The sequence below is a fragment of the Lissotriton helveticus genome, chromosome 8 (assembly GCF_964261635.1).
Source record: "Lissotriton helveticus chromosome 8, aLisHel1.1, whole genome shotgun sequence".
Lineage (NCBI taxonomy): Eukaryota > Metazoa > Chordata > Amphibia > Caudata > Salamandridae > Lissotriton > Lissotriton helveticus.
Window position 1 is genome coordinate 1,282,760,999 of NC_136069.1, and position 13,732 is coordinate 1,282,774,730.

Consider the following 13,732-nt stretch of genomic DNA (forward strand, 5'->3'; position numbering starts at 1 on the left):
AAAGAGGCGATACAGCTTTAAGGAATGGCCCATTTACGGTTGGTCCTTATTCCTTTTTGATTTGATCAGACGTATGTCAGACAATAGACCAGAAGCAGTGGGAATTAGGTAAAAGAATGGAGGGCCTACACAAGTTAGGGCCTACACAAGTCTGAAGCACAACTCAGGAATACTCTGTGCACAAAATCGAAGAATCTATTTAACTAGGGATTTTTTTTAAAGAAAAAAACCAAGAACAAGCATATTCAAAGAAGTCTTCTGATCTATCTTGGTATCCTCTAGGTTCACGTGCACTTGAATCAGAAACAGCGCCTCTGTGCGCAGTTTGACACTAGCTGAAGGATGGATCTGAACTCTCTACCTGCAAGACCCGATCTTGTTCAATTCCGATGCTGCCTCATCCAAAGCAAGCGTTCAAAATAATTTGTGAACTGCTTTCTCCTCAAGGCCATCAGCGCTTCAAAGTGGCTTTGTCACAAGCCAACACCACACAACAAATAAATTAAACCAAAGGAAATGCGAAAGAGTTAAACAAGTCCAACTGCTCCATATCCAAATTTTCCAATAGACAGCATCATCATCATCAACAAGTCGCCAACTGCATAATGGAATGGTGGAGCACATAGGGGAACCAAGAGAAGCCAGTTATCCAACACACCCATGTCCAGAAGGCAAGGCGACAGCAGACAAAATCAACAGTCAACTGACTGCATGAGATAGAGAACAGAAGAATAGAACTGATAGTACAGTAGGCAGTACTGGAGCTCTTAAAGGAGACTACCAATTTAGTTATTCTAGCTTCCAGTCCAACATCTCCAAGGCATTGACCGGGAATTATACAATATTGGATGCGTGCATTCCAGCAACATTTGGAAGAAGCCTTTTGTCTAACATGGTGCTTCCAACCCAACCACATGTGGTGGATACGGTGTGTGAATTTGCAGGAGAGAAAAAGGGTGGGGTTGTTTGAGGGCAACCTTGTGAATCTATTGTTGAGGACTAGAGGGGGAATAGTTCCACTGTGGTCAGAGATAGCAGATGGGTGGCGCGAGTTTAAGAGTTTGGTGTGATAGTTCATAGGAAGGATGATTGGAGAGGCAGCATTACACTCTGGACGCATCCCGGGTCACCCAGAGCAATACCCACCTTCGGGCTCCAAGGCATGAACAAAAGAGACTGAACAGGCATGCCCTTACATCATTCTCCATGGGTACTCAGACGACAGAAATCACAAAACCAAGGAGCACCACCACAACAGGTCTCCTAGCTCTGCTCCTTATGGCATGCGTAGGTAGAAACTAGATGCAACTGTTTCGGCAAAGCTAACTCACCACCAGGCATTAACAGACACACGGGAAACAAGTGGGTATGAAACCTCTTTAATATTTCACTTTACATCTTAGTCCATCAATTTAGCATCTGAATTGCAGTTCTGATATGCTTTTAACTTTTTATTTGGAAGTTAAGACATCTCCTAGAGCAGTGTTTCCCAAACTGTGGTCCGCGGACCCCCAGGGGTCCGTGACACATTCCCAGGGGGTCCGTAGGCAACAGTTTTAAAAGCACAAAAACATTTCTTGTATAATTAGCAGCCTTCCAGCAACAATAAAAGTGTCAAGAGAATGCCTGTGATTAATGTACCTGCTGGAGAGCGAGGAGAGTTTTGCTCAGTGGCAGCTTTGATTTAACTAATGTAGCACAGAAGGTTAATGTGCCCACTGCAAAGAACGTGTAACATGCATCTTAAAAAGCAGCATTTTATGTGCCTAGGTTCGTGGTTACTGCTTTTGTCACAGAGATTCCTTTATTACTGTGCACTTCATAAGTGACAATCGTAATCTAGCAACAGGGACCTATAAACTGTCATCAAAGAGCTGCTTGCAAACTGCATGGTACCAGTTAGTAACTTCTATTTGGTCCCAGTTTTTCATTATCCTGATGCTGCTAAAAAGATATATTTGGGTGGAAATACATTTTTAATGTTAACATCAATACAAGCCACTGTGTTATGCTCTGAATCCTGAGTTTGTGCTTTTCCAGACCAAGCACTCTTTAAACATTTTATATATACACTGATTTACATGTATGATTCAATGTCTCTATATGTGTGTGATGTAAAGTGCTCTGACATCCTACAATGGTATGAGAGATGCCACAAAACAAATGAAATACATGTGACAGAGGGGCTATTACTTCAATATAAAATACTAAGGGCCAGATGTACGATCTGTTTATATATGCGCAAGCGGGTTCGCGAACCCGTTTGCGCATGCAAAAACCTTCTGGGCCATGTACATAGCCTATTTCGCGAGTCGCAATTTGTTTGCGACTCTCTAAATAGGTTTTGCAACTTGCTATTTGGAAGGGGCATTCCCTTCCAAATAGCGGGTCTCAAAACCATGTACAAATGTTTTGCGGTCGCAAATAATTCACAATTACCACCTACTTCAAGTAGATGGTAATGCATTCGCAAATAGGAAGGGGTCCCCAGGGGACCCCTTCCCCTTTGCAAATGCATGCAACATTATTTTTTATGGTCAGGCAGTGGTCTCAGGGACCTCTGCCTGCCCTTAGAAAATGAAACGAAAACGTTTTTTTCTTTTTAAACTGCTTTATTTAAAAGCAGTCCGAGACATGGTGGCCTGCTGGGCACTGGGAGGGCTGGCATTCCCAATGGGCTCGCAAATTGCGAGCGGCTCATTAATATTAATGAACCTCGCAATTTGCGACCCCATTTGGAATCCCAAACAGTGTTAAACACACTGTTGTACATTTCATTTAGCGACTCGCAATTTGCCACTCAAAATGTGTCGCCAATTGCGAGGCGCTAAATGAAATGGTCGTACATCTGGCCCCAAAATCCTTAGTACTTTGAGTATTTGTTTTGTGTGCACACGTGTTTTTGAATTACTGTTTTAATGTTTGAAATTTAACTCATACAAATTGCTTGGGGGTCCCGGCTTCCAGTGGTGACTCAATGGGGGTCCTCAGGAGTCAAAAGTTTGGGAACCACTGTCCTAGAGCATTTAGGAATTCTGCAAAGCTGAAGTGGATATTTGGAAACACCTGTGCCTCCCAGAAGCTACACAATGTAGCAATGAGGTATTATGGAGTCTTCCACCATCTCCTAATGATGAAGCAGCAGATTGGAGAGCAGAATCGACAGAGTGAAACCTGACCTGGCTTGCAACCAGGGGCTATACAAACAGTGCGAATGCATCTGTATTCTGGAGCCTATAGCTGAATATACAGCAATATTCTCCCTTCCCCAACTGAGTTGTCCATCGCAGTACTGCAGAATAGGTCACAAATAAACCCTACATCTGGATCAAAATATTGCTCAGCAGTTCTGTTCCATGGGATATTTAGTAATATTTACAGCCAGCAGCTTCACCTATAGAATAATGCATCGTCAATTGGGCTCAGCCACATTGTCACTGGAATGGCAATTGTGCGGTGTGGATGGAGGAGGGTGACAGATTTTTTCAAGGCACCCATCTATTTTATCAGGTCGGCATTATAGAAGACCTGATGGGGCAAAAAGCTTGCCAGGTCAGCAAGCTTCGTAAGGAATTGTGTGTGTGGGAGGGTGGGTGGGTTAGCAGGGTGTCTTGAGATCTCAGAATTCTGTTCAGAGGGCCACGGGGCAATCAGTGGCTACTGGGCACACCAGTGGGGGGCCTATGCCTTATACTCCGGATGGACCGGGGGCCAGTTCCATTATGGACTCATACCAACTGAGCCAAGTACTCCTTCTGCACTTGACTTAAGTTACTTTGGCCTGAGTAGTCCGAGCCTCCTTTGAGCCTCCTTTGGATAGAAATTACAGATTAGTGAACAATGGCTCATAACTCAACATTTGTGCAGCAGTAGCAATAAAGCATTGTCCAGCCAAATACTTACTTTTAAGAAAAAAAGAAAGATTTTAATTCTACCTCTAACCACACAAAAAAATATATGAAACTCACAATTACACAGCCCTCCCCTGAGGTTGGGATCCTCTTGTTTCTTTGGCACTTCCCTGTCCCACTTGCTCCTCGTGTTAGTGATAGTGGTTATTTCCCACTCACTATTTGTAAAATCCAGGGTATGCCCCATTAGTAGTCAGTCTCAAGAGTCCACCATGACTCTGATATAAAGTCAATAGTGACCCAGGGTAAACATGCTCAAATAAGCAGCAAGTTCCCCAGGGTCCTCAAGGCCGCTATAAGTCTTACGAGCAGGTGTGGGGTGTTCAAGAGTTTCGGAGTGCATCGCGTCCGCAGGCGATCACAGCGGTTGCAGCTTAGTTCTGGTAAGTCAGCCTGACACGGTCCAGTCGGCTGCACTCAGCGAATGCAGAGCCTTTCATTTGCCGTCGTGCTCCTGAATTTACCAGCAGCATTCTGCAGCTCCCCCTGCGGGCTGTTTAGCTCCCGATGGGGGCGGCTATGACAATCCTGTCTTGGGTTCCTTACATAAGTGAAGGTGCACACACACTCCCAAGGCATCCTCGTCACTTTGGCAAATGGGGAAAGAAGAAGTCACAGTCCTTGGTGTTCCGGGTCAATGTTCACGGCATTCGGCACGTTCAATACAGTGAAGTTATCTGCGCGACCCTTAAAGCAAGGCAGTTTTTTCCTACTGGCATACAGGGTTGCCGCACAGCTAACACCTAAGGCTTCCTTCCACCTTACCACAGTGCATTTTTTTTACGCAGCTATCTTCAAAGTGGCACTTCCCTGGCATACAGGCTCGCCCTCTCAGTCCTGCATGCGGGGCAACAACCAGATCTATCTAGTAGCAGTTTCCTCGTACAGGAAGTCCAGTAAAAAGGCCTCCCAACTTGACCTCGCTCCCTCCGGCGCTTTCCTCTTCGTCACATGGCACATTAATCTTGGCAAACAGAAAGGCTCTGGTGTTCCAGGATAGGTGATTGATACCAACAGAAATTCTCACATTTGAGAAACTGGTGTTTAAAGATTTCTACAAACCTAATAAAAGCCCTGTTTTTGTTCCATACAACATCAGTCTCCAAGAGAGAAAAGCTCTTCAATTAAAAAAAAACAATGTTATTGTAATAAAACCATATGATAATGGAGGTGGCATAGTCATTCAAGATAGATTCCTATGATGATGAGAATAATTCAGAACATTATGTGGCACAGGACCACAATCCACTAGCAGACACCCAAACCATCAGAGAGCTAACAACTAAAGCTAAACAGGAAGGTTTTTAGGCCACGAGTTCCTTTTTCTTATTAACAATAACCCAGAGACTTCTGTTTTGTACACACACACACACAAAAATATACAAAAACTTGAAAAATCCTCCAGACAGACCAATTCTCTCAGGATGCTGATCTATCTTAGAACCCTTGGGCTGACACATTGATTTTTTTTATTAGCGAGATGGCACCTCTTATAGGGAAATATGTGAAGGATAGTACTCATTAAAACAAATTACGAGAAGACTTGACTTTTAACCCCGCTATGGAATTACTAGTAACACTAGACAGAGTCCCTGTACACGAACATTCCCCAAGAAGGGGGTATCCGTGTTGGAGAAAACAGACAAATCCAGGCCATCTCCAGTTCTGGTACCTACCAACTTCATTACATTACTAGAAATTACATTGACAAAATTCAATGGTAAAATTATTTTCAATGCAAAGGGACATCAATGGGAGCCATTTTTGCCCCAACTGTACTTTTTTGATGATTCCCTTGAAATGGCCTACATCCCGAATACTTCAAATCCATTTTCCCGGTTCTACTATGGAAAAGATACATAGATGATGTGTTCTGGCACAGCAGAGGATCTTCAGATTTTGTATTTTAGCTGAATAACTGCAAACCTGACTCTAGATTCATATTTCACAGTAGCAATCAAAAATGGATTTAGCCCAAGATCTTAGCCAAACTCCTTGCTACCTGACTAGTTAAAGTGATACGTGAACTGGTTCACCCAGACCAATCGGGCTTCATGTCTCAGCATAACACCGCACTAAACCTGCACAGAGTCCAAGGAGTAATGGGAAGGGCAGCCACTATTCAGGAGGCAGCGAGAATTGTATCACCAGATGCCACAATGGCATTTGGCACGGTCGAATGGCCATGCCTTTTCGCAGTCCTCGCAAAAATGGGATTCGGGCCACACTTCATCCGGGGGGTCAAGATCCTCTACTCGGAACCCATAGCCCAAGTGGTCACCAACAACAAAAAGTCCGAAGTATTCACACTGGGTAGAGAGACACGTCAGGGCTGCCCATTCTCTCCCCTCTCCCCCTACCCCCCCATTTGCGCGAGCGTTGAAGCCATTGGCATCGTAGATTCGTAGGGATACGTGGACTGCGATGGGCAGAAACCTGGGAAGATTGCATCTCACTCTAAGCGGACTACATACTCCTGTTTTTGGCCTCCCCAAAGGCATCACTCATATTGGTGCTAGACATATTTCCAGCCTTTGGCAGGCACTCCGGCTACTCGATCAACTGGAGCAAATCTATATTGTACGTCCTTAATGGGCCCCCTCCTTGCCTCCCAAACGGATGCCCGGTTCAGGTAACCACAGTAGGCTCCAAGTACCTGGGCATTTTTATCACAGCAGATCCCACACGCCGATTTGATCAGAATCTCCTCCCGCCCCTGCAAAGGCTGAAGCGGGATACGGTAAGCTGGAAAGCGCTTCCACTTTCGCTGCTGGGCTGGGTGTCACCGTTTAAAATGATGTCCTTGTCCTTTCTATACGTGTTGCAAAATTTCCTGCAAAGAAGCTTGTTGTGGAATGGAAAACCCTGCATAGCTCTTGCTATACTCAACCTCAGCTGGTATGGTGGGGGAATTTTCCTTCCCGACCGTAAAAAATATTATTGGGCAGCGCATTTGGCCGCTATCAACCACAGACCATATCACCGAGAGGACAACCCGGGCTATGCCATGGATCTGTGGTTGCTACCAGGAGGGAACAACAATAGAGCGTTCAATTCAAAACAAGGGCAACTTCACCTGACAGGACTGACGAAACACTTGGTGCAAGTCTGGCATGCCACCAATAGAAGCTTGGGGTGGGAGCACAAAGTAACGTTGGCAACCCCCCTTTGCGGCTCGGAACTACTTGGAAACTTGTGGAAGTCTACGGGTTTTGACAAGTGGGACCTAATCGGTCTCTCCAAGATGGGAGACCTCTGGGTGAAAGGGGAAGTTAAATAGTTTGCCTCCCTACAGCAAGAACATGACTTAGCCACCACAGAACATTTCAGGTACATGCAGGTTCACCATGCACTGTGGCACAACTACAGAAGGGGGTCAGTCCTCCGGACTCCTCGCCTCTTGAGGATAGGTTATTAGACAGCTACCTGCCGACGAAAGCCACTCCGACGCACAAGAGAAAAATAGGAAAGAGACAGCATAATTCTAGATGACGAGGACTGGGTGGTGGCAGCAGCCTCCCCACGAGAGGTGGCTGTCTCAGCTAGATTACAGCTTGTCCAGCTTAAAATCTTACATAGAATATAAGTAACAGGACCATGTCTATTGAAAATGGGGAAAGCGGAAGACGGAGACTGCAGGAGGCGCTGTGGGTGTGAGGGAACCTTCATGCCTATATTGTGGGCATGTGTACATATCCAACGATACTGGCACAAAACACACTAAATCCTCAGTAAGCTACTCACGCTTACTATTCGCCCAGAAGCCAAAAGATGTCTCCTGAATATGTGTGGGAGCCTACAGACCTCAACAACAAATGCCCCATATGGGGAACACTGGGTCCTATGGTAGCAAAGAGGAATATCGGCCAGCCATGGGAGCCGTTCACACGCCAACAATAGAGGCCTGGAAAAGGGACATGGCTTGTTGTATGTTCAGGGAAAAGACAGTATACGTGGCACGGGGGTGCCCCCAAAAATGGTCCCATAACTGGAACATATTTAAAATGTAATGTACCAGATAGTCCGCTGCACTATGATGTACCTTGTGCTGTTGATTCTTAACTGTACAATAAAAAAAGATTAAAAAAATATGAATTTAACCTCACAATTAGGATTTTATATTTTTGTATGCCCCTTAGTGTATTATATACGTTTAGAGGTTTCGCCTGCACAGCGCTTGCTATTGTATTCAATATAAGTCTTATGGGAGGCTTACATCCCGCCCCCTTGCTTTTCATTGGTTTCTGTGCTTGACACTTCTGCAACTCTGCTTCTATTAACTGTAGCACACCATTTCCTGCATTTACCAATTCTTGTTACTGTGTTGTTCCTCGTGTTCTCTTATCAGTTTCCAGACGCCGAAGTACTGTTTGCACCCGCCTTTTGCGGAACTTTAATATGGTTGCCAGACACCAACGCACGCATTTAGCAACATATTTCATTTTAGCCCTTTTTTCATGTTTACATCTTCGTACTCATGCGTGATAATGACAGCAAAATAGAATCAGTTTGAAATCACTAAGACGCAGGTGTACACAGGATTCTCTAGTTGCATGTACTGATGTAACCTGCACCAAATGTATATTTTTCAGCAACCTTTGGAGTAATTTGTTGTGTAGAATCACCATCTCCTTTTCATGTTTCATTGTACAGCGCCTGCCTTAATGAGGCACAGATGTGTCTTATCACTTGAATATTGTGGTAGGCAGCAAGTACATAAACACAAGAGTCGTTTGATGGTTGTTTCCTGGGTGGAACATCTACTGCGACTCAGAGGTATTGCTTAGTTAAATCACACACATTGATCATGTTTTACATGCTGTTTTCCTTTCACTTAAGATTGCATTTCTTATATGTTAACAACTGCTCACCCACTTAAAACTTCAATTGAAATATATATATATATATATATATATAATGTATCACATTGGCTGAACCTAATGCATTTACCAATGCTTGTTGGATTTAATATCTACTATTCATTTCATGTGTGTGTAATTCTTTATAATATATAGGCAGCATAATTGTTGTAAACATTGAAAACATGTTGAGATAGTCTATTCGTTATCTTAGGCCAACAGCTGTGATTCAATTACTTGACTGACCTGAGATTTTGCCTTGGTGTCAACTCTACCATTTGAAAAAGCAATAATTAAATACATATTAGGCTATGTGCTGACTCTGCCACATTGACCTTGTACGCGGGTTCTATCTGTGCGTATGATGTATGGATGCTTACCTGGATACATTCTCTACCTCACATGGGGAGATCTCTAGTACCAGCGCATGTCTGTGAACGTCACATCCTGTGCAAATTTCTTTTAAATAATTGAAGATTTATTCTTGGGTCTACTTTGGCCCCTGTATACCACCATTAACTGTAAAGATTCAACTACATTTGCTGTCATTTTGGAACAGATTTTGGCCCATGCATACAGCCATTACCCACTAAGCCGGTTGCGTTTCAATCAATATTGCTCCCCCTTTGGAAGGACCGCCTGGGCGCCTAGCCCTTCAGAGGTGAAGCCTCCTCACACCCTAACCATTTTTGTTACATTTGTTTCTTTTTAACACCCCCCCCCCCAACGGAGCTGATCAATTATTTTTCCCTTAGCAGTTCATAACCTTTTGCTGTTGCTGCTCTTACTCAATTAGGAGAGCTTAACTTCTTGAGGTAAAAACAATTATGCCCCCTTTTCCAAAATCCCTCCCGTTCCTTAAGCAGCCCTAGGGACTGTGGTCTTTTATTATTTTTCCCACAACCATGATTGTTTTTCTCCCACTTCGGAGAGAAATTCCTTGTGATAAAACTGAGCAAGAGTAACCACTCAAGAACGTTTTCCTACCTTGTCCTAATTGGTACTATATTCTGACCTGCTCCAATCATCTATTACATAATTTAATTGTATTCAGACCGTGTGCTCTCCCCATCACCCCAGTCCTGATGATGATCTCTAATGACCTGAGGTCAAAACGCCATCGGCTTCTACCTGGACCCCACATATGCGTTTGAGCAATCAACTGCTATGTCTTTCTTTTCTTTGGATGCACTTTTTCACGTTTAATTCATAGCATCAGTTGTGCACTATTTTGAGCACATTATTTCACATGACTGAGCTTGGTTTTGATCGATTGTATTAATAAATTTAATATTAATAAGTGTAATTAAATATAACTATCTTATGGTTGCTTTTGGAATTGAACTCATGCATTGCTAAGATCAGAAAAATATTATAGCTTTTTTAACAAAGTACTATTGCAGAGATCGTATGACTCCACTGATCTGTAGAAGTGTTTTCCTTTTAAATAAGTCTACAGTGAACCACTGTTGTACGTTATATATCAAATAACTCAACTTACAAACACTGGGAGGATCATTAATTCAGCACTGTGGGAAGCTGCCTTTTTATATAGTGTACCAAAATGAGGTATACTATGTAGAAAGTCCAGACAACCCATAATGGTTTACAGGGCTCACATTAAATAATCCCAAATGCTCACTTTGGTGGTAGAGTGGGTGAGCAGTTTAGGCTTATCAGAGGGTAGTGTTGATGCATTTGTTGAACACACACAGAGTCAACAAATGAGACACACTCAAGAACAAACTCGAGACCAATTCAGAAAAATAAGTATTTTTATATTCATTTTTAACACAAAGTAGTATGTTAGGGAGCAAGTATTTTTCTGTTTAGCAGGTAAGTAAAAAACTTTTCACTCAAATGCATCTTTACGCATTAATGCTTTCCTATGGAGATAAAGGAATACACTGCAAACGTATATTTGGAAATGATTTTCAGGGGATCCTTTAAGGACTTTAGGTGGTAGTGGGCCAAGATCCACAGTGCTACCAGCAGTTCAAGTTTACCTGCCAAGGCGTGTCCGGGCGCAGAGGTGCTGGACAGGTTGGCAGTCTTGCGCACTACACCATCGGCAAAGAGGGGCAACCTACAAAACAGTCTGCAGAGGGGAACTTGGGAACAAGTCCGGAAGCTCCCAAAGGAGGCTCAGTTTGTGGAGGTCCTAGGAGAAGGGGAGCACCATTGGTTGTCTTGGACCTTGGCTGGGGAGCTTTGGTCGCTGGTTCTCATGTGTTAACAGCACACACAGGTCTCCGTTAGACCTGCACAGGGGGGGACAAAACAGGACACCAGATCACACTCCTGGCCTCTGCGGTACAGACGTCCCTCGTCAGCTGCTCAATCTTTGTGTCATTGGAGTCCAGATTGGACTCAAACTTTGATTGCTGCATGGGGTCCGGTACCCCAGATACTGATGCAGGAGGGTCCGATTGATCCTGGCATATTCTCACTTGGTGGGGAGACGGATCTGACCTCTAGGAGCAATGTGACTTCCACATGGGTGGCTGCTGTGTCGATGGACCCGGTGAATTGCATAACAGTGAACTGGACATTGCGATTGATGCTTACAGGGAAGTGGCTCATTCCACTTCAAGGAAGATGCTGATGGATGGACAAAGTGCTGGAGGCCCTCTGAGGCTTTTGAAGGATGCATAGCTGCAAGACGAGTCAGGTTGTTGCAATTGTCGGGACAGGAGCAGGTAACCAGGCAGGGTTTGGAGCCAAAGTCCACCAGCAGTCTGCAGTTCTTGCTTCTTCTTGGTCCTCTTCTTTCTTCAGTCAGTCGAATCGGAGTTCCTGGTTTCTTGGAGTCACCTAAATACTGAATTTAGGGGTGTTAAGGGGAGTGAAGACGGTGGCCAATGGTGTACTAACCCTTGGGGTTACTGCCACTCTTATGAGACCTCTTCCTGTTGGGAGTGGGAATAATCCTGCCCCAGAATTCCTATTTGCACCAAAATCAAAATGGTGGAACCCTTCTTTCGTGGCACACATGAGGCAGCCCATATAGCTAATTTCGCATCTGTCCTGTTGTCAAATGGGCCTCAGGCAGGAGGTGACATCTCCCAGGTCTGGGGGAAGCCAGGACTGCATATCAAAGGCGACCGGGGCTTTGAAGACCATGGCCTGCAGATTCACTAGCCTTTCTCCTGGAAGAGGTGTGAACATCTTCCTCCAAGGCAGGCACTGTTTCGGTCCTATGAGGGCACAGGTTCTCCCCTGCAGGAGAGCAGAAACATGTCTGTGGTGGCAGCTGAATGATACCAATCAGCAAACTAAGAGGCTGGTAGGTTTTTAGGAGGCACCTCTAAGGTGACCTCTGGGGGCAGGTTTTAATAAATCCACTAATGGCATTGGTAGGGATTTATTGAGACATGGGGTTTGATACCAAACACCATAGGCTTCAGTGAAGACTTCATGTAGCTGGGGAACACGTAATGACCAGTACATATACTTTAGATGGCTTCCCTGTTCACTGGTACTATCTAGCAACAGCACGGGGGCATATGTACTCATGCAGATATGTCCTCACATGTTATATATTGCACCCTGCCGTAGGGCTATAAGGCCTGCTGTAAGGGTCACATATGTATTGCATGCAGTGTCTGAGGGCAGGACACACAGGGTGTGTGCCATGTCACATTTGCACCATTTCAGGCAGTCTGCATTAGCTTGGTTGTGGGTCCCTTAGGGTGGCAGAATACATGATGCAGCCCTTAGGGACCCTCATAGTACCCATGCCCTAGGTACCATTTATTAGGGACTTACTGCCGTGCTAAGTGTCTTGCCAACTGGGGTACAATTGCAGTTTCCTTGTATTAGGGAAAGAGCACAGCGGAACTTTCTAGCAGGAACCCAGTGCACTACAGTCTGCATCAAATGCCAGGCAAAAAAAAAGTGGGGCGATCATATCAAAAAGGGGCCCATTTCTACAATCAGCATCCAAGACAGAGATCCAGGGCACCAACATACGTTTTGCCATTCCTTATAAACCCATTTGTTGCCACTAATGACGCATCTAATTCAGACTAAGCATCCCTTTCACAAGCAAGATCCAGAATACAGGTTATCCATCAACTTCAATGGAGACGAGCAGATTATGACACCTCTAAAAAACATGCAACATGGGTGCCAGAGGAGCCGAATCAGTTAACGTATAAGACAAGACTTCAACTTCTCACAAAGCAACTGGCTGTATACGAAAAAGTGGATCCTAAAATATTCTATTGCAGGAATAGAATCTACAGATCTATGAAACACTGCCACAACTACGACTGCAAAGGAGATCATAAAATAAAGAAAAGGTCCATTGATTGTTGCAACCCATGTTGCGGATGATGGTGTGTTACCTAAATTGCTTTAAAAACGATTTCCCCTTGGGAGGAGACAGTCTAGTTCGCATCTGCTCTTCACTTGCCCATATTACCTTAAGAAACATTTACTAAATGGTCTCAGTGAACAATCCGAGCTCACTTGCAGATTAATTGCTAGTCTAGTCCAAATCCAAGATGGATCTCGTCAGGTTTAAGATCCTACCTCTACTGGACAACCGAAACACAACCTGTAGAGATTTGCTGACCCCAAATCAAGCATTCCCACCATACACATCAAGACTTGAGTTCATGAACCCATCCACCGTCATATAAAAGCACCTTAACGTGTGCCTCTACCCTACTGTATATTTACTTGCGCATAACGCTATCCAAGGTGAAGGCCTCAAGGACATGTGTCAAACTCGGGAATATTTATCAGCCACCGCACCGCACAAATGTTCTGCCCTGTGAATCGCCAACCACTTTCTGACCCCAACTTATGTACCATGCAACAATAGTAAATCCCTGACACGTTTCACCTGCGTGAGTCCTTAATACAGGCACTACCTCACCCATGCAGCCCAGCACAACGACCACCCACTATTTCCTACATGAAGCACCCATTACTAAATCGCAGACCTACGCATCC

General features: G+C 44.4%; 1 protein-coding gene across 1 annotated transcript in view; it reads right to left on the reverse strand.

Moving 5' to 3' along the window:
* Positions 1-13,732, reverse strand: part of ARGLU1 (arginine and glutamate rich 1) — a 135,763-nt gene that overhangs the window by 120,907 nt on the left and 1,124 nt on the right. The gene's annotated exons all lie outside the window — the stretch shown is intronic.